At 43.9% G+C, this 26,054-nt stretch overlaps 1 non-coding gene across 1 annotated transcript; it reads left to right on the forward strand.

Annotated features, from left to right (window-relative positions):
- The first annotated feature begins 16,277 nt into the window (after positions 1-16,277).
- Positions 16,278-16,369, forward strand: trnar-ucu (transfer RNA arginine (anticodon UCU)). Its single transcript is given in 2 exon segments — positions 16,278-16,314; positions 16,334-16,369. It is a non-coding gene; the product is annotated as a tRNA-Arg (tRNA).
- The last annotated feature ends 9,685 nt before the right edge of the window (positions 16,370-26,054 follow it).

The following is a 26,054-nucleotide window of genomic DNA, read 5'->3' on the forward strand; positions in this document are numbered from 1 at the left end:
AAATCCCTTACCTTCACACCATATCTTCAGACAGATTCTAGAGTCTTTTGAAAGACGGTTTCACACTCTCATTTTTCGATCACATGAATTTCGCAGGATATTAGAAGGGGTAGATTTACAAGTCAACCTCTCCACCATAATCTGATGAAGCCACGAATTGTATCCCAAATACAACTTGATCAGATTTCGAACATGAAAGGAAAAAGCTCTGGTAAAAGTGTGAGATAAGTCGTTCACTTACTGTGCGTGTGGACCAGGTTTTTACCTGTCATCAGACTTACACACCTCAGTTGCAGTCATATTGAGGAATGATTGTGGAAAAGTAGGGATTAATTTCCCTGTCTGAGTTGATTTCCCATGGACACAATGATACCAGGAACAAGCCATTCACCTGCTCAGAGTGTGGGAAGGGATTCACTCTGTCTCTGACCTGCTGCGACACCTGCTCGTTCAAAATGATGAGAAACGATTTCAGTTTCTGAACTGCGGAAAATGCTTTAAAACGTCCAGCGATTAGTCAACCGAACACCACGTTTATACTAATGTGAAACCTTTCTCTCTCCGGACTTTGGAAAATGTTATCAAACCTCTATGTGCTTCATCTCTGAGAAATATGCTCACATAAATATGAGTTCATTAAGTTATATAGAGACCTGACGTCTGACCCACGTGCTCACCCGGAATAGAGACCTCTCCAATTCCAAATCTGTGGGACCCTGCTGCAAAGTCCGAGCGACCGCATGGCTCATCACCTTTCTCGCAATATTAACAGGTCTTTCTAAATGCCATGAATGCGGGAGGTGCTGCACAAGTTCCTGAATACTTACGTGTGTTCAACGTGTTCACACTGAATAAAGACAGTAATCATTATAAATTTTCCTGTGGACAGTTCATCATAAACGTCATCACATTGTGGAGAGATCTATCAACTATGTAGCCTGTGGGATGTGCTCTCTCGTCTCTGTAGAACTGATTTCCCATCGATATTTTCGAATTGTGAGAGACGTTTCAAGGAACCTACTCCAGAAATAGGTTCAAGCGATCATCTCAACTCTCAGTACACCATCTGGTTTGCAGTTGGCAGCAAGCATTTACCTGCTCCATGTGAGCAAAACAGTTAGGTCACTCATCGACCCTGTTGAGAGAATAGAGGATCCCAATGAGGGAAGGAATTCACTCACTCATCGAACCTACTAAGGCAGCGTAGTGTTTATAAATCTCAACAGCAATTGAACGTTGTTGTTCTTCACATTCATTCATGGAATCAAAGTTGGAATATTCTCGATAACAATCAAATAATTCAGCTTTGTGTTAAATGCTTTGAGTAGGTAATGAGCAAGTTAGACGAAGTCAAGCCTGTGGAGGTGACCAGCTTGAATTTCCACAGACATATGTCAAGATGCAATACGGCAAACTGCTAAAGAAGAGGACATGGATTGAGTTTTGGCTGATAGGCAGAAGGCAGACAGTTGGGTAAAGGCGTCTTCTCCAGGATGGCAGCCCGTGACTAGTGGAGTTCAGCAGGAGTCAGTGTTGGCAACCCAGCTATTCACATTCAGTATGAAGGATCCATTCAAAGGAATTGAGGGTGTTGTTGCTCCATTTGAAGAAGACACAATGATCGGTGTAAGGGCAGATCTTATTGTTGAAGCGGGCATGCGGCAGAATGACATTAATAAACTGAGTGCTTTGAAAAAATAGTTGCAGTTGCGATACTTTGTGGAAACGTGTGCGGTCATATGTTTGGTGGTAAGAGTAGAGGCACAAACAATTTTCTGAAAGCAGAAAGAATTCAAAGTTCAATTTTCTCTTATGTTTAACATGCAGTTTCAGTTGGTGTTTAGGAAGGCAAATACAATGCAGGCGTTCAGTTCAAGCGAATAGGAAAGCACGGGCAGAGGTTTACACCTCAGTCAATAGGAGGCTCTGGACAGATGAATTTGGAACATTAGGAGCAGGTCGAGGCCCCATATCGAAGTGATGATAAGTTTTGAGTGGTGGATAGGAGGTTTATAATGGCTGCCTCAGTGGTGAGTACTAATGTCTTGCGGTCTCAGCGATGTTGGTTCAATATCTACTTTGGATGACTGTGTATTTGGAGTTTGCACATTCGTCCTTAGACTAAAGATGTGTGCCTGACGTTCTTTGGTCAAGGGAAATGCAGAGTTACAGGAATTGTGTCGACATGTGAGTTTGGGTGTGATTCCCTTCGCAGGATTAGTGGGGGCTTCTTGGTCCGAATGGCCGGGTTCCACATTGTAGGTATTCCGTTAGAACAACGTTGATTGCTGAGATTTTCGCCATGTCATAAAACGTTTTTTTAAAGAAAAAGCTGACAGCTTCCATATAAACACATGGTTTCAAGTGAATCTCTTGAATAATATAAAGAGTGGAGGGGCATTCTTAAGGAGGACATTATAAAGGTCAATCGAGGATCTGAGATGTCATCAGAACATAAAATTAAGTATAGTCTAAAGAGAATCTACAAGTAATAAAGAACTTGAGACCAAATAGGACCACTTTAAGACGAAAGTGCTCACCTTTGTCTTGAATCTCAGCAGATGAAGAGACATATAATGTTCACTTCGCGTCAGTTTACACCATGGAGAACGACATAACGGTTACAACTAAATATTGATGTTTTCAAAGTAGTTCACATTGAAAAAGGGAAGGGCTGGACGACCTGGAAAATATAAAGTTGGATATTTCTCTGGGATCTGATCTCCTGTATCCCGGAAACTCGTGGGAAGTTAGGTAAAGAAACCTTTGGGACTTTCGTAGAAATATTTTTATCATCTATTATGACGAGTGGGGCACCGAATGACCCGGGGATGCCTCATGTGCCTTTGTTTAGAAAGGAGTTCACGGAGAAGCCTGGGAGCGATAGACGTTTGTGTCTGATTAAGGTCGTGGGTAAGTTGTTTGGTGCAATTCTAAACGATAGGATTTATATGAATATTTAGATACAAGGAATGAATCGGGATAATCAGCATGGTTTTGCACAGAATTGATTGAGTTTTTTGAGGGGGTAACCAAGAAGATCAATGAGGACAAAGTAACAGACTTTGCTCACTTGGACTTTAATAAAAGGTTTTGCACGGTTCCACATGGTTGACTAATTCATAAAGTTAGATCGCATGGAGTTAAATGTAAGTTTTCCACTTAGATATAAAATTAGTTTAATAGCAGGATGCTGAGAATGGTGGTGCAGGGTCGTTTGCAGACTGGAGGTCTATTACCAAATGTGACTCATGGGCTGAGCGCACATTCATTTTTTTACATTTAAATAAATGATTTAGGTGGCAAGATAGAAGTAAGTTTGCAAAATTGGTAGTAGAAGGTTGTGAAGCGATTTTCTCGTCAGGTCAGCTTCTCTCTGGCCTCCAGTTTAAAAAGCATGTGGGAGAGGAGTGGAGAAGGGCCATTTGTCCATCGTGAAGCGCACGATATCAGGCATCCAACTATTCTCGTCCCGGTTTGCAGCAATTAGATTCTCCCTGTGATCTCAAATGACATAACAATGGTACTGAAGTTTGACCTGGTCACAGGTTTGAAACCCCTTTGGGGAACGTATTCTCATATTCACATACAGAGTCACATTCCCCGATAGTGACAGAGTCGTCAGGATTCTCCCCACTCCATGTGCTTTACGTCTGCAAGTTTCCCTGGAGAAAGGCGGCTTTAAGTGGAATACAAGGCACTTCACCAGAACTTGTGCACCGTTGCGGTGAGCCGCGATATGAAATAGTGAGCTGAAATAGTCGAACACGCTTCTCATGTGTAACTTTCAATAACACAAATCCCTCCACAACAAGCCCTCAGGTTCCTGGGACCTGACAGCATAGCGCCCAGCAGACATTCCTCACAAAAAACAACGGACGCACGGCAAAATCTAAGCACTTTCTCGTCTCGTCTTGTTCTATTTCTGCCTCTGTCACACCTCCACTTTCCCCTGAACGTCCAGTCCCGATGTAAATGAGCTGTTTGATGTAAACACAGGCACATCGAGAAAGTAATCTTTATCAAAAAAGCAGAGCCAGGGAATGTAAGCTGCAAGGGCTTGCTCTCGGCTGGTTAATGAGACATCACGGTCTCATCGTCCTGATTATCAGATAGACTGATTCCACAAATATGCACCGTAATAGTTATTACCAATTGAAATGTGCCAATGAATACCGTGACTGTCAGAAATATCATGGGAGAGTTGCTTCGACCTCTTCCTCGCCGAGGGACATTTTGCAAAGAATGTCCTGTTACTTCACAAAGTGACCACTTCGCAGCTTGTTATGGAAGTGTCGAGCACAAAAATGCCCTTTGGCCCACTAAGTCTGCACCAGTCCAACGCAATCCCCTGAAATGTTCTTATCTCATTTGGCGTCACTTGGTTCAGAGGGGCAAACGTATTCAGTAATGGAAGTGTACAACTAAATGGGTCTTACCTGCTCTGGAGTTTTCTGCCTTTTCCATCCTGACAGGCGGTTAGTTGCAGATTACTAACGTTCCTTGCCTGAATTATACACATTTCATCTTATCCTGCTATTTGAATTTCAAACAAGAAAGCAGAGAACAAGCACTCTTCAAGTTCACTCTCGGCTTTCAATTACAGTCAGAAAATGCTTAACTGTATGAGGAATCCACAGTGGATTTAACGCCCATCGCGTCAACCACTTGGCCAGAACTGCAGAAGCGCGCTACTAAACTTGTTTCAAGTTTATTTGCTGGAATTCAATCACCACAGTTTCGATAGGGTTAAACGTCAGGACATGTTTGGACTGTGTAAACAATCTCGATGGTTGAATTGGTCATTCAGTTAAAAAAGAAAGGGAGAGATTGCAGGAGAAACTGAACAGATCTGACAGCATCAGGGGAGAGACAAACAGAGATAACGATTCGGAGCTTCTCCAGGAGTTTCTCAGAACTCCATTTTCTCTCACAGGTAATGTCATAACGGCTGTGTTCCTTGAGCAGTTTCTGTTTTTGTTTGAGAGTCCGAGTGTCCACAACCCTTCACGAGCCATTCCACAATACAGAAACGCATTTGTGTTTCCTCACTGGATTTGTTTTCCGTTTGGGTACACATTACTGACCCGATTAAAAACCAGAAAGTGCACAGCAAAGGAGTCGGATGGATAAGAACAGAGACCGCTCCATGCGTGGGTGCACCCTCTCGGTTAACAGCCAAACGAGAGGACTAATTGCTCCATAGAGACTTGGGAGTGCCTTGTCGCAGGCCCCTTGCAGGATCTCCTAAAGCAGACTGACAGTGAATTCAAGTTTTTGCCTGCCCTTCGCAAAATGAAAATTGTCTTCACTTTGTTTGACGTTTCCAAAATTAATCCTGGAGCATTCATTGTGGACAATGGGAACAGTTTGATCTCACACTTTGCAGACAAATACATGTCACGGGAACCAGCTCTCCTAAAACCGGAACGTTCTCCCTTCGAGCCTTATGAGGAATATTTTTCTGACCTCGGTAAAAACCCGTAACTGTGCGGACAAAAAAATAACAGATTGTGTGGGAACAGCTGTCGCTCTGTTCCTGGGTCGTGGGAGAACAGCAACCTGTCAGTGAAGACCTGAACGCACTGACGAATATCAGCACAGAGACTGATGATCCAATGGCTTCAATGATCCGTGAATGCAAACTGCAGCCTGCTCCTCCCATATTGACAATCGTCCTTAATTAGTATGACGTTTCCGAAATAACTCCTGGGCAATTGTCGGGGAAGACATGGCAATAGTCTGATCCCACCCTTTACAGACACACGCATGACACCGGAAATCAGTTTTCCTCCGACAGAGATCATCTCACTTCCAGCCTTTCAGTGTCCTATCTGTTCTCGTGTTTTCCAATTGCCCTGGAGCTGAGATGAGATTTGACATCCTGACGTGCAGGAACGAGATTCCTTCAAATGTCACAGATCAATTCATGTCCGGAGTACATCAGAGTCAAAGTATCGGCTCCTGAAAGAACGGAAAGACTTCTAAACTTTCTCTGCCCAGCCGGTCAGTTCACCCTTCATTTTTCTCTGAATCCGCGTCCCAAGGAATATCTAAAGATTCACAAAGTTCGAGGCTGGGATTTCTGTTTTGCTTGTTGAAAGGTTTCCCACTTGACAATTGGCAACATTTTCCCAGAATCTTTTCACAATCCTCTGCTTTGCACTATGTAGAGAGATAAATAAACCTTCTTTTGTGGAGAGATTCACAACTCTGGGATGTTTTGTTTAGAGCAAAGAAGATTAATGGGAGATTTATTGGGGACGTTTATAAGGAAGTTGGAGAAAAAGGTGTGAATGGGCGAGTTAATGGTCAGGAAGAACTGCTGCCTCTGATCAGGGCAATTGACCAGAGGACGAGGAGTGAAGACGTTTAATGGAAAATCACAACTTGTTTCAAATACACTCAGTGAAATCTACATATATCCCATGCGTTTTTTTATCATCTGCTGATAGAGAGACAGAGATAACGTTTTGATCAGATCCGTTTGTGGTTCAGAACGCAAGTTTCCTGCATGTCAAGAAATGAGCAGACCTGAGAACATATCGAGTTGTTGAGACGGTTTTTCTGGAGTTGCAGAAATAACTCATCTGACAAGAAATCATTTAAAATCAACTGTGAGGGAAACATGCTCGGTATTGATGAGAGATAGAATGTATACAAAGGATCCATTTTCATGAGCAGAGAGATTAATAATATGGCAATGGTCGATTGAAAAAAGATCCACTTTTATCGCGACTTTCAGCTCCTCTCCAATCACAGGCACTGAAGCACCTGTGAAGCAGATGTGTCATTGCCAATAATGATGTGCTCATCAGGGCAGTTTGTTCAAACAGAGATCAGAAAAGGAAACTCAGAACTGGCACTGGAGACAGCAGTGAGATTCTGTTTTACTTTAAAAGTTTGCTCTGCTCTACTTTATATCCAGAATAGTGAACGACCGGAGATCCCAATCTCAGGGGAAGGGGTTACCCACTTAAGAAATAAATGAGGAGGATGTTATCACATTCAGAGGGTAGCAAGTATGTAGAAGCATTTACAGCCAAGGCCTGTCAAGACTGGGTATATTCAAGGCTTCAATTATCTCTCTGTTAATAGCATTGAGCAAGGGGCAGTGTAAAATGTGTCCAAATCTGCTGACAATACACACGCGTGGGAGAGCATGTTATGATGAGATCGTGGCAATATGCATAGGCATATAGATAGATTGGATGAGTGGGCAAAAACTTGTCAGATGCAGTTACATGTCCGGATTGTGAGGACATGCACATTGGTCGGAAGATTCAAAAGACAGAGTAGTATTAAAATCGAGAGAAAGTAGAAGAAACGTGTGACACAGAGGAATTTTATACTCGGCACAAAGTTTAGGATCATATTATTTCCCTGACAAAAATGTTGGCTCCCTTTCCGATTGCAAACAATGAAAGAGATGGTTTCCCAGGAAAGAAAAAATTACTGAAACTAATAGCCGAATCGTAAATTTAGAAAAGACTTGGAACGTTCCAATGGACGACGTTGATGTTTATGACTCTCTAACATTTGTTTACAATGGGCTGGGTGTGTGAAATAGGGGAGCTGGGGAGTGGAAGTCAGATTACCCATGATTACTTCATCCTTCATCTGTCTTCGTCATTTTTACGGTTTATTTCGCATTTTGGTTCCCGTGAGTGCCCTTGTAAACTATACCCGCTGGTGACTTATTTCCTGGTTGTTCTTCATTACGATTCGAAAGAATTCAACAATCGTTTCTCCTGAATCTCGGTAATCTCTGATCAAATATCACCAGAACCTCGACATTTTCCACGTCTGTCTGTCTTCGTGGAATAATAATTGATCCGTCACTGTGTTACTGTTGTACAAATCAAGAACAAATCAAACAGCATCAATAGCATCTGGGATGTAAACGCAGATAACTGCAGACGCTCCCCAGAGCACTGCCAACTGTGCGATCACAGAAGCATACATTGTACAGCCAGGAAACTCAAAACAATAGAAACACTCTTTTGGGCTGCGGACCTGGTTGTATTTCTCAATCAGAAATTGAATTTTACATTGGTGATCTCAACAGTTCCCTCACACAAGGAACTAACTAATGCTGCAGACGGAGGATAAAGTGTGGACTGTAGATACTGGAGATCAGAGTCAAGAGTGTGGTGCTGGAAAACACAGCAGATCAGGCAGCATCCGAGGACTAGCCGAATCGACGTTTTGGCCGAATGCCTGATGAAGTATTCATGTCAGAACCATCCGTTCTCCTGCTTCTTGAATGCTGCCCAATCTGCTGTACTTTTTCAGCAACGCACTCTCCATTGCTGCAGACTGTCACACAATCCAAGCTTCACGCCACGGAATCAGCGACACTCAGTGTCATGAGTCAACCTCCACTTGGCAGTGGTGTTTCGTGGAGAAAGTGAGGTCTGCAGATGCTGGAGATCAAAGTTGAAACTTTATTGCTGGAACAGCACAGCAGGTCAGGCAGCATCCAGGGAACAGGAGATTCGACGTTTCGTGCACAGGTTCGTGTCAAGTTGATCTTCAAGAATGGGTATCGTGAGTTGTCTGTCCTTTATAATGTTTCCTGCAGTCACTACAGGCAAAATTGTTTGTCCAAATTTGTCCTGCCTTTGATGGGTATTTGGTCCATTTTTTGGTGAGTTGTTGTCAAATGTGTCTTTCGGTTTATGCTGTCTCATACATCCGAGTGGCCAGAGGAGTCTGGCTGTACGTGCCGAGACATGCTTTTACCTATAATGTGGAGAGCTTGGTTTGTTGGGTAATGGCATGTCCTCCAGGCGTTGGTTTTGACAATGAATGTGCGGGAATATCTATTGTTGCAAAATATTTCTGGAGGATCCACTAAACAACACAACCAGCTGTTCCGAGTAGCAATGCACAGCGATGACGAGGACAACGGATTCGACTGGGACAACACAAAAATATTAGGGCCAGCTAAACAGAGTGCAGCCAGAGAATTTCTAGAATGACGAGACTCATCCAATGACTCCATCAAAAGACATGTTGATCTGCACCCAACATACTGGGACATGCAAAGAACGACAAGTACCAGCAACTGAAAGCAGTCGGAAATAAATCAAACCAATTCGAAACGCTTCAGGACAGCAGTGTTTCACACGAGTTTCATTTGCCTTGAGGATATCACCGAGAAAAGGGAGGAAACGGCCGCCAACCAACTTCCCGAAACCACCGAACATCCCCACACCATCTGCACCCTTCACCGGAACTGCAGATCTTTACACAAACCTTGAAACCCTGAAACAGTCAGAGCCGCCCCAGCAGGAAAATGAACCCTGGCCTCTCACGTGACAACCGAGGTTCCCAAACGCCACACGGTGGATGTCGGAGCTAACTGAGGCTGCAAGCTACTTGTGCATGCTCTTGTCAATAACACCTGCTTGATTATCCTCATCCCATTTTCCATCATTTAACATTGTATGCCTTAAGCATTACAAATTCACAGTTAAATATTTCTGGAGATTATCAGAATTTCTGCCGCTCTGACATATACAGACAGTGATGTCCAGATTCCAACCACTCCCTAGCTGATAAAGTTTTTATAATGTAGAGCTACTCGAACATTTATGACTCTTATCTTAAATTTATGCTTGATTGATCCATCCATCATCGAGAAAATTTTCGTTCAGTGTACCCAATCCATGCCCCTCATTATTTCCTACATCTCAATACTGTCTCCTCTCAATCTCTCCTGCTCTCACAAAAGCAAGGTCAGTCTGTCTAAACTCTTTCATAGCTGAAGTTCTTCACTCCAGACAATATATTGGCAAATCACTTCCGCACCGTTTCCACAGCTGTCATATCGCTTCTTTTATGTGAATTGCAGAATTATACATAACACTCTAGCGAGAGACGAATAAAGACTTGAAATAAATGTGGGGAATTCGCAAACATTGGTCTTTTCCAATAAAGTCACTTTTCCTCGATACTGTTCTGTGTATTTTCCATGAACCCAGTGCTCAAATGAACTCTGGTCCATGCAAATCAAACACTTTACATGAGGATTGATAACCCAACCACATTATCTGATTGCATTAAGGCGTACAGTTCCTCATGGTGGTATTCGGGCATGTTCATCTAACAAGAGTGACAGCTGCAGCACTGACTTAACGGTGTCAATGTGAAAGTGAATGTTAGTTTGTGCAATGCCCCAGTGACATGGGAGGAAGGATGGAAATGAAGAATAGTGATTGGGAAAGGGAGAAACTTCTCCGATATTGGGTGCAGATAAAGTTTGAATAAAAAAAAAGTCATCACCTTCGAGAGCATATTAACCTTAAAAATTGATTGTTTCCTTTCTGCGTTTGTTTTGCAAGGGTTATGTGGAGTAACATGGAACAAATGCGCATTACTGATCCTCGGATTTGAATGAAAGTTTCTGCGGCCACAATGCAGTGGACGAGCCACTATACGATCACATGATTAAATAACCAACAGTAAAAGCAATAAATGCCATGTCCGAGGTTGGCGAGGAATAGCACCACATGCATAAGAGGATAACCTAATGAGATTGGGTTGTGTCGTCATCTTCGATGTCCTCAGTGGCTGTGGAGATTCCATCAATGAGAATGTTGAAGACTGAGTTCGATAGATTTCAAGAAAAGATTCAATGTACAGACGTAGCACACAAATTGTTGAAATGTAGGTTTCAATAACAACGAAGTTTCACATCGTTACTTTACCAGTGGCTCGAGACAAGGTAGCAACTAAGGTTGCACACTTCAATCACACCGGTTTCCAGGTCTGGAATCAGAGAAATTTAGTGACGCAACGGCGAAGATCCGATCGGAAATTGAGAGTGGAATGAACGCGTGAATTTCTCCTCTTTCTGCCAGTGACCAAGTCCGTAAGCATGCAGTCCTTCTATGAAGGCAGAGAGGCGCATGAAACGCCCAGGGAGGAGCTCCAAACTAGGCCGGCGCAACGTCTGTTGACGTGGAATAGGGAGCTGTGGGAGACGAGGCTGGGAGATCTAACCTCTTCTGGATACACTTTAATCGACATGGCGCAGGAAACTTTGGGTTGATGGAACGTATCCTGAGCGATTTTACTCTGAACTGAAATAGTTTTTGGTAGCATACATTTTTGTGGATTGAGGGAGGATTTGTCCCAGGGAATTGTCACAATTATAAATAAACATTTTGCAAAGACTGAACTCGTCGTGGAGTATCTGTGCATTGTGAAATGGGCGAAATATCAGTGCAGTCTGACATTTCTCATATTCTGACTCTGCAGTCAGTTAATTTTCTGGAAGGAATTTTAAAAATCTTTTATGTGTTATTCAACTCCCTGCTAGCTTGTTCTGGTCTGGTCATTGATGTAACATAAACAACCGAAAATTAATATGATGTTGGGATTCGGTTCGAGGTTCCCTCGAATTACGGAAGAACAATGGGAGAGCAGAGGTGAAATTTTTCAGAACAGCAGTGATCAAATTGAATGAATGGGCAGACAGAGGGTGAAAGGAAGCTTCATGGGCATAAATGTCTTTTCTTTGCCAATGAAACTACCTGCGTCACAAAGTGTCTCACCTGGACTGACAGGAATGGAGTTTATAAGTCCTTCTTCATAGAGTGAGGCGGGGAGAATGTAAACACAACAAGCTCCAAAAAAAAAACAGAAACATTTGTTCTTTTCTGAACCTCAGTCCCGGACTGACTAAGAAGACCTTTGGAAAATTAATTTGCACCATGTCAGAAGAGGACTTACAGATTCGACCACGGAAACCAAATTACATATCAAGATAAAGTCATACCACTTTATTCGCTACATCCCCCCTTTTGACACATGGCCCTCACTGTGTATTAATTGGCAAGGAATGGGAATAATGATCGCATTGACAGGGTTTAGCAATGGGGCCACACCACACCCATTCCCTCATTCTGCATCCTGCCATTGTCTATTCACGCTTGTCCCCGGCGTGGCCTGCGACTCGACCTCCCATAAGTCTGCTTTGGATTACAAATATTCGACATACACATGTCAACTAATCACGTGGCGGCTGCTGGGCTGCGGTCCTTCCCGCTGAGTTTGCATTCGCATTGTCTTGAGAAAGGGAATCGTACTTTTTCGTGTGGGTTTCACATTTACAGACAGCGAATGATTTAGGCGGTCGGACCTCTTCCAGGAGGTCAGAAGTCAGGCCACGGTGTATTTTGGGCTTTCCAGAGTAGGTCAAGAAGCCCCTGTGTTTACACAGAGTTCCACAATTATTTACAACCCCGTATGCATATCTGCTGTCCACTGCTTGAGCTGACAGATGACAAGGGAGTGATTCCGTTTTGACTACCTCATGAGTAGTTACGACAGCATACCAAACACAATTCTGGCCGATCCATTTGCTCCTGAATGCTGACCCATTCCCCCCAAAATAACGCCATATCCTGATTCTGAGTTTGTTAATCCTGCACGTCTGATCTTGGGCTGCAATTTTATTAGTTACAGGACACAGTCATGTGAGTCTCCGTCTCCTTCTGTGGGGAGAAGGCTAGCAGCATTACGGATGTTACATCTCGTTATTGTAATGTTAGGCATTTCCAGTAGCACAGTATTGTTTCTGAGCCAATGTGCTGCCGACTTGTGTGCTGTGTTTTGCTCGGAAACCAGTAAGGATGCATGTGGGACCAGGAGGGTTAATTATCCAAATCCGACTGTGTCCCTGGACGCTACAACAAACGTTTTCAGCTGCAGCCACGGCTCGCAGGCATGCAGGCAATCCTGCCGCTACGGGGTCTAAGTTTAGCCAAAATGTAAGCTACATGCCTCAGTTTTCCCACATTATCCTGCATCAACACAGATGTCATGATTCTACTGTTTGTACCAAAGGCTTGTTTGGATTCGGAATCCCCAGTGTAGGTATGGTTTGGAGCGCGATTTTCAATTCAACTGGTACGGTCTCTGGTTCTGCAACTCCTAGCCATTGGAAATTTCATTTAGGGGGCCTCAAGGGTTGTATAATGTGGGATAAAAATTCTACAGTAGGAGTGCATGACCAAAAAGAACAGCAATTGTTTCTTCGTGTGAGGCTTTGGAATTTGCTGGATTGCTTGAACTTTGTTTTGACCAATGGCCTTCCCTTGTTCAGACAAGAAGTGACCTAAGAACTTCACCTGTTGTTGCACAATTTGTAATTTTGCGAAACTAGCTTTGTGCCCATTCCTGGCTATATGGCAGAGCAACACAAGCGTATCTTTCTCACATTGTTCCTCTGTTGGTGCTGCTGTTAAGCATTCGTCTACATACTGCAGAAGCGCTGACCCCGGGGTTAAAACAAGAATCTCCAGACTCCAGCATCTAGCCCCATTAATTATGGCGGGGGACTCACAGTCATCTTGACAAAGTTGCTTGAATGTGTTTGATTTGCCTTTGAGTGGAAAAGTGAACCAGAAGTGACTTTCTGGGTGTATTGGTACACTAAAGAAGACATTTGCTAAATCCATAGCAGAGAACCATTTACTGTCCGTTGGAATTTGAGCTAAGAGAGTACAAGGATTAGGAACATTTGGGGCGGGCGGAACAACAGCATAGTTGACTACCTGCAGGTCTTGAACAAAGCTCCGTTTCCCTGATTCACCTGGAATGTTTGCCTTTTTGACCGGAACAATGGGGGCTCTCACCGGTGATTATCCACAGGGAAATATCACTCAAGCCTTCAGAAGGGATGCAAAGTAGTATCCTTTGAGAGCCTCGGGTTTTAACGAGTCTTCTGTTCTGCAAGGACGATACTCAGATTTCGGAGCTATTCTTATGGGGTTCACAACTTCGTATGAACCCCACATCACGTTTGCCTTTTGCCCTGCACTCAGTAGGGACCCTTCTTAATCTTGGGTCCGAGACATCTACCATAGCTAATCGCCAGGGGTTTACCTGGACTGCTCTATCTGCCTGAGTTAGCCAATTTAGTTTCTTCATATCTGTCCTTATATCTGTATTGAATCAGATACGAACATCGTCGCTGAAGACACAATCTTTTGTTTTTTTTTGTGCCTGCTGTACCCATCGTCTCAAATCCTGCCACCTCTCACTGGATGCCTTCGCCAATGGTACGTGAGGAAAGTTGCCTTCCACATCAAAAGGATAGGGTCTACTTGCCGTCACAGATACTTTGGATAAGTTTACACTGACTGCACATCTGTGATCATTCCAATAAACCTCGCACAATACTAACTGATCTGGTTTAATCAATCTCCTCAAACGATCTTTCTTATATGATTTGTAAGGGCCATCACGGTGTATGTGTGCTGTGCAGTGCTGCATAACCCCAGCAAGGAAATCTGTGTTAATGGAATTAACATGGTTACTTGATTGCTGGGCGAGTGAATCGCTTACTGAACGTTTGGTTCTCTGGCTTAATCGCCACTCATAGACATGCATCTTGGTCGTGAGTCGTAATTTACAGCTTGCACTGGTAAATCTTTTTTTCGTATTACCTGCAAGCCTGTCAGGGTACTGCACAACCCGACCCCAATCTCACAATTTGATCGTGAGCCATCTGATTTAAAGGACAGATTTCCGACAATAGGAATGAGAATTGGAATCCTTCACCATTACTGGTTCCGCACAATAGTGGTGCAGTTAAGCTCTCTCGTATCACGACTCCTGATGCATCCACTGCATCGACTTTCTCAACTGTGTTGATTTAAGGACAGTGTATGTTGCTCCTGTATCTACCAAAAAGGAAACTAGCTCACCTTCCACAAATAATACATTTTCCCTTGATGCTAGAATTTGCTTCTTCTTATCAACACCTCAAGTTCAGGGACCTGAAACATTCGAGTTACTTTCCAGATACGGAGTTTTTTTCTCATTCCTTGACTGTTGATATGGTAGTTTACTGGCCTTGTAAGTCTGCTATTATTTCGGCTTAGCTTTACATTTTTTTTTCACTCTGTCTGCAACACTTGCCTCTTCAAAGTTAGGTACTTACTTATTTGTTTCCCTGTGCTTTTATTGGTTTCAAAATAAATGTTGATTTTCCATTACAATGGACATCACATTATTTTACAGGTCGCGGCAACAGCCAGGGCCGAAGTGCCTGTACTGCATTGTAAATGTTGTAAGTTACATTTCCTGTTGGTTTCCGATATCTCTCTTTACTGTGGAAGCTTCTCGTCACATCTTCCAGAGATTTGTCTGCACTTCATTTAATCGAGGCAACTGTATTTCCTGCTCAGAATGTGAACTTTCTCCAATAGAGAGAGGAAAATAATGTCGGTGACAAAGCTGAGATCACTTACGTTCTGTCCAGAATCAACAAAAACTATCCCGATCTTACAGTCTCCTGTACTTCAACATTACAATGTGTTCCCACCCTTCTGTGTCTCTGCCTGTATTCCTGATGAAGGGCTGTTGCCCGAAACGTCGATTTTACTGCCCTCGGATGCTGCCTGAACTGCTGTGCTTTTCCAGCCCCACTCTAATCGAGACACTGTGTTCCCAGGCAATCATTTCAGTTTCTGGTCTGCTGCTGTGCTCTTCAAGACACAACACAAGCTGGAAGACTGGCAACTAATTTTCTACCAACAGACCATGCAAACATTAGGACCCAACATCCAGTTCAATCATTTTAGAAACCGTCCGCCCTGTTCCACATTCTTCGTCCACCCGCCCTTCCCATCAGTTCCGAAGACGGATCAGTGAACTCGAAACGTTAACTTTCCTTTCTCATCAGAGATGGACAAGAGCTGCTGATTTTGTTCAGGCCTTTTGGCGTTCCTTCTGAGAACTTTGCTTTTCCGTTGTAATCGCCAGACTGCTGGAAGCGTCTGATTGCAGGAGGAGAATTTCACTGGAGATGAAAAGAATGGCAAGGGCTGGATCTCTCCCATTGTGAAGATACACGAGCTAGGCTGGGGATGTTTTTCTAAGCGCAGAGAAGGCTGAATGAGAAACCGATTAACGTGCTCATTTTATGAAGAGGATAGATATGTGTGACAGGGATAAGCCTGTATTGGTAAGGAACAGAGTGACATAAATGAAAGACAGGAGACAAGGATTAGATTTAGGAAGAATGCTTTCACCTAAAAGAGTATTGATTATCTGGAAATTATTATCTGAACATGTGGTAAAGCTAAGTATCATGAGAACGTTTCAGCAGTCTGCAACCGAACACTTGATGAGCCAGAGCACACGTGGCAAAGGACCAGGTACTGGAAAGTGTGACGAGGACAGACAGGCGCGAGATGGGTGTCCTGAACGCAATGCGTCAAAGGCAAACTTGTGTGCTTAAAACTCACTCTGTGCGCGGCTCTGTGGCGCAATGGAAAGCGCGTTGGACTTCTACATCTCTGTACAAGTTGCTATTCAAAGGTTGTGGGTTCGAATCCCGTCAGAGTCGAGTTTTAATTTATGTATTGCAAAATGGTCAGACCAGACACGGCTGTCATCTGAAAACCCAACAATATTCGTGCAGAAACCCACTGTCTCAAAACGGAACATTTTCCTCTCACAGATTTACATTTTCGAAGTCTATTTATGATAGAGATCGATAAATATCTGCTAGCCACTAGGCAACACGATGACGTGGATGGGCTGGAAAAAGACTTAACATTGTTGTGTCAGCCATGATGATATCGAATGCCGTGGCGGGGCAGGATCGGTGTTAAGAATGGCCTCCTTCTGCTCCTTTGTGTCTGTGACATTTCTGGCCCGGGTTTTTAAACAATCACAATGAGGACAATATGAAATAAACGCCAAGTAATATTTTGGTCTTACCTCCACCTCGCTTCCGTCCCAGCTCGAATAGACAGCTCTTGTTTCAGCTTTAGATCAGACAGCAGAGGATTCTCACAAGTTCCCCTTCAGTTTGAATGTTCCTTCACATAAGTTTCCAAGTGGACACATGGAGCAAGCAATTGCATGGATTCAGGGGATTCAGGGGCAGATTTCCCCTTTGCTGGGCTGGAATTCTGCCCAAGGTAATAAACGTGAATTTCTGACATTTTGAATCTTACTCTGGTTTCCTGCGGCTTTACTAATTAAACTGAATTTCAATTTGCCTTTGCATAACATTATCCGAACTTCACTGTTTATGAAAACTATTCCACATGCTCATGGATGTAGTATGCTGAACATTGTGGATGTTGTGTGCAGTGTGAGTGGATGTGTCATATGAACATGCCAAAGGAAGTTGGTGAAATGTCAGTGAATCGAATTCTCTGACGAATTGACGCCGATAGAAGGGAAATCCCAGTACAGTGGCGACATAACATTTCCTGTGATCAACGCAGGAAGCCACGGAAAACGTGCGCAGTATTCAATAAAATCGATTTTCACCACATTTTCTGTGCCATTTTCCTGAAGTTGATGCTTCATAATCGGTGATTCATTATCAGTATAACCTGCTCTGCACTATGTTTCATTTCAGGTCCACAGAAAAAAAATGAGTAACTGGGTTGACAGTCCCAGTGGTAAGATCAGGAGACGTTTGTCATCATTAGACGGCAGATCAAGCGGTGTAATGAGTTAGCTTGCTGTAGTTGCATTACAGAATGGCAGTACATGCATTGCCAAAATTGCGCATTGGATTTTCGCCAGGTGTTTGTTTTACTGATAGTAAACAGAGATGATTGCACCTTCAAGCTGAAGAACAGTTCAAACACGGAATATTACACCGCAATAAAGAGCTTTTGGCACTAACGTTGCACAGACCTGTGATACCAATGTGAAGTCCATCTGACCAGCATTTTGGCATTATAAGCCGTAAATGTATCCAATGATCATTTAATTGCCCTGAATGTTGGTGAGTCTACGACTGTTGAAGGCAAGGCGTTCTGCACCCTGACGACTCTCTGAGAAAGGAATCGACCTCGGCATCAATCACTCTCAAATTACATCGATGTGTCATTGTGCCAACCATCACCATTTGAAGAAAAAGGCCTTCATTATCCACCTTAAAGCAACCTCTGATCATCTTTTATGTCTGTATTAATTCACGTCTCAAAATTCTAATCTCAAGCAAAAACAGCCTCAAGTCCCTCAGCCTTTCCTCGTAAGACCTTCCCTTCACAGAAGGCAACATCCGAGGAAATCTCGTCTACAACCTTTCCAATGCTTTCACATCCGTTCTATAATGTGGCGACCAGAACCGCACGCAACTCGACAAGTTTGGCCATACCAGACAAATTTCCAAAGCTGCAAAGGGATCGTTTGGCCCTGAAACTAAATCCCTCTCCCAATAAAAACTAACACACTGTGCTCATTGCAAACAAATCGATCAACGTGTGTGTTAACCTTCAGAGTTTTATATACATGGACGCCGAGATCGTTCTGCTCATCTAAACAATTAGACCAGAACTTTTTATTCTTGTTGTTCATTCCAAAGTAAATCACCTCACACTTTTCCACAATAACCTCCATATGCCACCTCTGAGCCCCGATCTGCAGATTATTCATGTCCGTCTGTAACCTGCCGCAGACTTCGGCACTGTTGACAACTCCATCGACTTAGTGTGTTCTGCGAATTTACTCATCCATCATCCCATGCTCGAACCCAGGTCATTTATAAAGGTGACAAACAGCAGTGGACCCGAAAAGGAACCTTGTGGTCCACCATGAGTAACTGAACTCCAGGATGAATATTTTCCATTAACTACCACACTCTGTGTTCTTTCAGCGAGCCACGTACTGATCTAAACCGCGAAATCACCCTCAATCCCACGTCTCTGTATTTTATGCAACAGCCGACCGTGCATTCGTGAAAATCATATCCACCATGTTAACCACTTTACTCTCATCCACTTGTTTGTTGACCTTTTCAAAGAGCTCAATAAAGTTTGTGAGGCACAACCTGCTATTCGCAAAATCGTGTTGACTGTAGCGAATCAACTTCTTCCTGCTTAGTTGATCATAAATCATATCTCTCATAACCTTTCCCAAAACTTCACCTTCAAGGAAATACGTTCCACTCTTCTATAATTTCCAGCGTTCTCCCTACTCCTGTTCGTGAAGAAGGGGACAATATTTGCTGAATTCGAGTCATAGACACTGACGAACTAAAGTTGGTAGTCAAAAGTTCTGCAATCTGCTCCCACGATTCCCAGAGAATCCTATGATACATCCCATCAAGCCCAGGGGACAATCTATTTTCAGGCTTTCAAGAATTGCTAACAACTCGTCTTTATGAATATCAATTTTGTATTTTCTATCATATTGCATCTCAAAATTCTCTTCGACAGCATTGTCTTTTTCATTTGAGATATGATGAAAAATATACATTCAGCGCCTCTCCTATCCTCGGACTCCGTTGACGACGTCCTCCTACTGTTCTTGACAGGCCCTAATCATATCCTAGATATTCTTTTCTTCTTGAAATGACAAGAGAAAGCTTTAGGGTTTTAAATGACCCTGCCAGCTAAAGACGTTTAATGTCCCCTGTTGCTCTGAGTACCTCTCTCTTATAAGCCTTTCCTTGCTAGCTTTTAACTTTCACGTGCCCTAACTCAGCTTATATATTACATGCTACATGCAGCGCCTCCTCCATCTTGACAAGAAATTCAACTTTTTGAGTAAAAATGGCTCCCTGTCTCAACCTCATATTCCCTGCATGACACACACACACTTAGCAAGGACATGCATGAGCGCCTCCCTGAACAAGCTCCATATTTCAGGTGTGCAAAACCCCTGCGTTTACTTTTCCATCTGGTGCATCATAACCCTTGCCTGATCGCATCATACTGGCCTTTCTCCCAGCGGTACCTCATGTTCTGCGATATATATATATATATATATATATATATATATATATATATATATATATATCCCTATCCATCACTAAATAAACTGACCAAATTGTGGTCACTATCACCAAAGTGCTCAATTATCTCCAAATCGAACAGTTGACTTGCTTCGTTCCGCAGTACCAAATCCAATATATTTTTGATTCTTCTTGGCCTATCTATATGCTGCGTCACGAAACCCTCCTGCACACATTGGACAAAGACTGACCAATCAGAGCTCCTCAAACAATAACATTTCCAATCAATATTTGGAAAGTTAAACTTCTCCACTACAACTACCTTGTTACTTCCGTTCCTATCCAGAATCATCTTTGCAATCTTTTCCTCCATATCACTAGAACATTTTGGTGGTGACCTCCACTTGCCTAATTTTAATCTCAGCCCATTCTCGTTCAGCAGATTGAGTCGGGTCCTCACCAAATATCCTTTCTGCTACCATAGCACTGTCTTTGACAAAAAATGCCACATCTCCCCCTTTTTAACGACTCTCCTGTTCTTACTGAAAAAATCGAAACTGAGGTATTTAGTAGTGGGAAGTTGCGTGTGGCGGCGGAAGAGATTGGGGAGACACTGAATGAATACTTTTCTTCAGTATTTACTCAGGAACAGGGCATTGTCGTCGATGTGAATACTGAGTCACAAATAAGTAGAATGGATGGCTTTGAGGTATGTAGAGAAGAGGTGTTGGAAATCCTGGAAAAGGTGAAAATAGATAAGTCCCCTGGGCCTGATGGCATTTATCCTAGGATTCTCTGGGAAGCAAGGGAGGAGATTGCAGAGCCATTGGCCTTGATTTTTATGTCCTCTCTGTCTACAGGAGTAGTGCCAGAAGACTGGAGGATAGCAAATGTGGTTCCCTTGTTCAAAAAGGGGAGTAGGGATAACCCTAGTAACTATAGGCCGGTGAGTCTCACTTCTGTTGTGGGCAAAGTCTTAGAGAGAATTGTAAGGGATAGGATTTATGCACATCTGGATAGGAATAATGTGATCAAGGATAGTCAGCATGGTTTTGTGAAGGGCAGGTCGTGCCTCACAAACCTTATTGAATTCTTTGAAAAGGTGACGAAGGAGGTTGATGAGGGGAAAGCGGTAGATGTGGTATATATGGATTTTAGTAAGGCGTTTGATAAGGTTCCCCATGGTAGGCTACTGCAGAAAATACGGAGATATGGTATTGAGGGTGAGTTGGAGGTTTGGATAAGGAATTGGCTGGATGGAAGAAGACAGAGGGTAGTAGTTGATGGCAAAGTTTCTTCATGGAGTGCCGTCTCGAGCGGTATTCTGCAAGGATCTGTTTTGGGACCATTGCTGTTTGTCATTTTTATAAATTACCTGGAAGAGGGGTTAGAAGGTTGGGTGAGCAAGTTTGCGGATGATACGAAAGTCGGAGGAGTTGTTGACAGTGAGGAAGGATGTGGCAGGTTACAGCAGGATATAGAGAAGCTGCAGAGCTGGGCAGGAAGGTGGCAAATGGAATTCAATGTAGCTAAGTGTGAGGTGATTCACTTTGGGAAGAATAACAAAAAATGGGGTACTGGGCTAATGGTCGGATACTTGGTAGTGTGGATGAGCAGAGGGATCTTGGTGTCCATGTACACAGATCTCTGAAAGTTGCCACCCAGGTAAATAGTGCGGTGAGGAAGGCATATGGCGTACTGGCTTTTATTGGTAGAGGAATTGAGTTCCGGAGTCCTGAGGTCATGATGCAGTTGTATAAGACTCTGGTGCGGCCGCATCTGGAATATTGTGTGCAGTTTTGGTCGCCATACCATAGGAAGGATGTGGAGGCACTGGAACGGGTGCAGAGGAGGTTTACCAGGATGTTGCCTGGTATGGAAGGAAGATCGTATGAGGAAAGACTGAGATACTTGGGGCTGTTTTCATTAGAGAAAAGAAGGTTTAGGGGTGACTTGATTGAGGTGTACAAGATGATTAGGGGGTTAGATAGGGTTGACAGTGTGAGCCCTTTCCCGCGTATGGAGTCGGGTATTACAAGGGGGCATAGCTTTAAATTAAGGGGGGGTAGATATAGGACTGAAGTTAGGGGTAGGTTCTTCACTCAGCGAGTCGTAAGTTCATGGAATGCCCTGCCAGTAGCAGTGGTGGACTCTCCCTCTTTATGGGCATTTAAGCGGGCATTGGATAGGTATATGGAGGATAGTGGGTTAGTATAGGTTAGGTGGGCTTGGATCGGCGCAACATCGAGGGCCAAAGGGCCTGTACTGCGCTGTATTCTTCTATGTTCTATGTTCTATGAGGTGCCAGGAACAACCATTCATTTCAGTGCTCCATTCATGTCTCTGAAATGGCCACAATATTGAAGTCCCAGTGAACAACCCATGACACTTGCTTTATCCCAGATGCTCCTAGCGGTGAAGTAGACAGACTTCAAACCACCTTCATCCTTGCCAGCATTCACTCGCAATCCCGAAAACCTATTTATGTCCTAACCACTCAAAACTTCCAGCAAACTGCAGCTAGAATTCGGGTTCGCAATCCGCTGCTGAATTCGTTTAAACCCTCCTGAGGAGCTTTAGAAATTATCCACTCAGGATGTTGGTTCCCTTCCGGGTCAGGTGAAGACCATCTTGTTTGTAGAGGTCCAGCCGACTCCAGAATGAGCCCCAACTATCCAGATATCCAAATCCCTAACACCTGCACTATCCTTACAACCACGTGTTCATCTGCTCTCTCCCTGTTTTTTCCCTCACTATAACGTGGCATGTGTAACCAATCAGAGAGATCAACTCTGTTTGATCTAGATCTAAGATGTCACCCTGGATCCCTGAATTTCTGCCATACATCCACATCACTTTTATTACATATGTTGTTAATGCATATGTGAAACATGACCTCGGGCTGCTCCCCCTCCCCTTAAGGATCCAGAAAACACGATGCGAGACATCACAAACCTTGGTAACTTGGAGGTATCACATCAATCATGAGCCTGCCCTGTACCCACTGAAACTGTAATCTGTCCCCCTCACCATGTAGTGCCCAATAACTATTGCTCTCCTCCCCTCTCCCCTACCCTTCTGATCACAGGGACAAACACTGTGCCAGAGATCTGGACCCCATGGCTTACCCCTCGTAGGACATCCCCCCAAAAAGTAACAAATACGGTATGCTTGTTACAGATGGGCACAGCCAAAGTGGATGCCTGCACTGGCTGCATGTTCCCTTTTCGTCTCCCGACTGTATACGATCGACCTTTTTCTTGTACCTGAAGTGTAACTGCCTCCATATAACTCCTCTCAATTCACCTCAGACTACCCAAAGATCCAATGTTCAGCTCCAGTTCCATAAAGCTGTTGCCAAGGAGATGGAGTTTGGTGCAATTCCCGTAGATTCAAATGTCACGGACATTACTGTAAACTCTAAGCTCTCACATTCTACAGGAAGAACATTCAAATGGCCGACCATCCATTTCTAATGTTCTGAATTCACACACACATACATATGTGTGTGTGTGTGTGAATTCAGAATATTTGGAATTGGTTGGTCGGCCATTTGAATGTTCTAGGAGAAAGTGAGGACTGCAGATGCTGGAGATCAGAGCTGAAAATGTGTTGCTAGAAAAGCGCAGCAGGTCAGGCAGCATCCAAGGAATAGGAGAATCGACGTTTCGGGCATAAGCCCTTCTTCAGGAATGAGGAAAGTGTGACAAGCAGGCTAAGATAATAGGTAGGGAGTAGGGACTTGGGTGAGGGGCGTTGGAAATGCGATAGGTGGAGGGAGGTCAAGGTGAGGGTGATAGGCCGGAGTGTGGTGGCGGCGGAGAGGTCAGGAAGAATATTGCAGGTTAGGAAGGCGGTGCTGAGTTCGAGGGATTTGTCTGAGACAAGGTGGGGGGAGGGGAAATGAGGAAACTGGAGAAATCTGAGTTCATCCCTTGTGGTTGGAGGGTTCCCAGGCAGATAATGAGGCACTCTTCCTCCAACCGTCGTGTTGCCATGGTCTCGCGATGGAGGAGACCAAGGACCTGCATGTCCTTGGTGGAGTGGGAGGGGGAATTAAAGTGTTGGGCTACGGGTGGTTGGGTTGGTTGGTCCGGGTGTCCCAGAGGTGTTCTCTGAAACGTTCCGCAAGTAGGCGGCCTGTCTCCCCAACATAGAGGAGGCCACATTGGGTGCAGCGGATGCAATAGATGATGTGAGTGGAGGTGCAGGTGAATTTGTAGCGGATATGGAAGTGTCCCTTGGGGCCTTGGAGGGAAGTAAGGGGGGAGGTGTGGGCGCAAGTTTTGCATTTCTTGCGGTTGCAGGGGAAGGTGCCGGGAGTGGAGGTTGGTTTGGTGGTGGGTGTGGACCTGACGAGGGAGTCACGGAGGGAGTGATCTTTTCGGAACGCTGATAGAGGAGGGGAGGGAAATATATCCCTGGTGGTGGGGTCTGTTTGGAGGTGGCGGAAATGACGGCGGATGATACGTTGTACATGGAGGTTGGTGGGGTGGTAGGTGAGGGCCAGTGGGGTTCTGTCCTGGTGGCGGTTGGAGGGGCGGGGCTCAAGGGCGGAGGAGCGGGAAGTGGAAGAGATGTGGTGGAGGGCATCGTCGACTACGTCTGGCGAGAAATTGTGGTCCTTGAAGAAGGAGGCCATCTGGGTTGCATGGTTTTGGAACTGGTCCTCCTGGGAGCAGATGCGGCGGAGACGAAGGAATTGCGAATATGGGATGGCGTTTTTACAGGGGGCAGGGTGGGAGGAGGTGAAGTCTTGGTAGCTGTGGGAGTCGGTCGGTTTATAGTAAATGTCCATGTCGATTCGGGCACGCGAGATAGAAATTGAAAGGTCTGGGAAGGGGAGGGAGGTGTCTGAGATGGTCCAGGTGAATTTGAGATCCGGGTGGAAGGTGTTGGTAAAGTGGATGAACTGTTCAACCTCCTCGTGGGAGCACGAGGCATCGCCAATATAAAGTGGATGAACTGTTCAACCTCCTCGTCGAATGTTCTTCCCGTCGAATGTGCGAGCTATATGTATGTACATATGTGTATGTAAACATATGTATAAATGTGTGTGCGTATGCATGTATGTGTGTGTATGCATATATATTTAATATTTAATATATATATGTTTAAAAGTTGCAAAAGAACATTGAGTAAAACAGCATTTATTCAAAAAATATCTGATTTTGTGGAGTGTTCTGTCCTTGGGAAATACCTCAGTTACTTAGGATCAGCCATAAAGACTCCCTGAGTGAATATCCATCACTCACTAGAGATACAGAGGTGATTTTTGAAGTCGATGACGTTTGTCATGTCGCTGATCCTGCGCTGTGTTAAATTCTGGAAAGGATGTTTAGCTCGTATCATATTACTAATTTTGCTGCAAACTCGCACAGTCCATTAAAACAATCCAAAAGTTATTAGGTTTATCTCATTGGACATTTTGCCTGTTATCAGAAAAACTAGAATAGAAATGACAAGGTACTGCTATGAAGATTACAGAATTCAAACAGGAATTATTTTCGTGTCTTGTCACTAGATATGGTTGCGGGAGATGAGTGAGCAGCAAATGGACTCACTCCCTTCTCTGTGATTGCAGCCAAAGTTTCTAATGCGACAGATGAAAGAACAAAGGTGCATCACATCGGCAGGTCTGTTCCAACTCACGATTGTGTCGTTTCACTTTGATTCTCGCCATCTCCTAAAGTATTAGCTGAATGGGGAGATCAGGAACCTGAAGGTATGCTGATACATTGCGCGAATTATTCCCACATTGTTGGCATCACTTTATATCATAAACCAGTTATGCAGCAGACTGTGCTAACCGGCTTCCTTTAATGCTGAGCTAACACAAACAGCTCAGTTCTTTACATTTTATAGAAGTTCACGTGGAACAAGCTGCTAAAGCCTTGCTCACAATCAGCTCATTCTACACTTTGTCGTGCTCAGTTGCAGGTGTTATGAGGTTTCTTTCCAATTAACGTTAACCAATTAGAGAGTGTGCACGTAACGTGTACCCATTCTGGCTGCCCAGACTCCTTGTCGCGGTGAAATTCACTCCTTGTGTGTCTGCACGCATCTTTACAAATATTTTAGAATCAACTTCTGAATTTTTTTTCCTGAGAAAAAGTAAGCATTTTCGAATTCAATAGCTGTAGAAAGAAAAAGAATGCGAGCTCCAAACTTCTCTTTATCATTCATTGCTGGTTTTCAAGTTCTATACTCTAGATATAGATCCATCCGAATGAGGGAATTTCTCTCCTGTTTACTCTCACCAAATTCACATCGCCTAGAAACCTTCTATACGGACACAACTCAGTTTTACCTGGTTTCACGCCACATG

Source organism: Chiloscyllium plagiosum, unplaced genomic scaffold, assembly GCF_037043375.1.
Source record: "Chiloscyllium plagiosum isolate Xiang-an unplaced genomic scaffold, Cpla_swu_hap1 HiC_scaffold_49, whole genome shotgun sequence".
NCBI lineage: Eukaryota > Metazoa > Chordata > Chondrichthyes > Orectolobiformes > Hemiscylliidae > Chiloscyllium > Chiloscyllium plagiosum.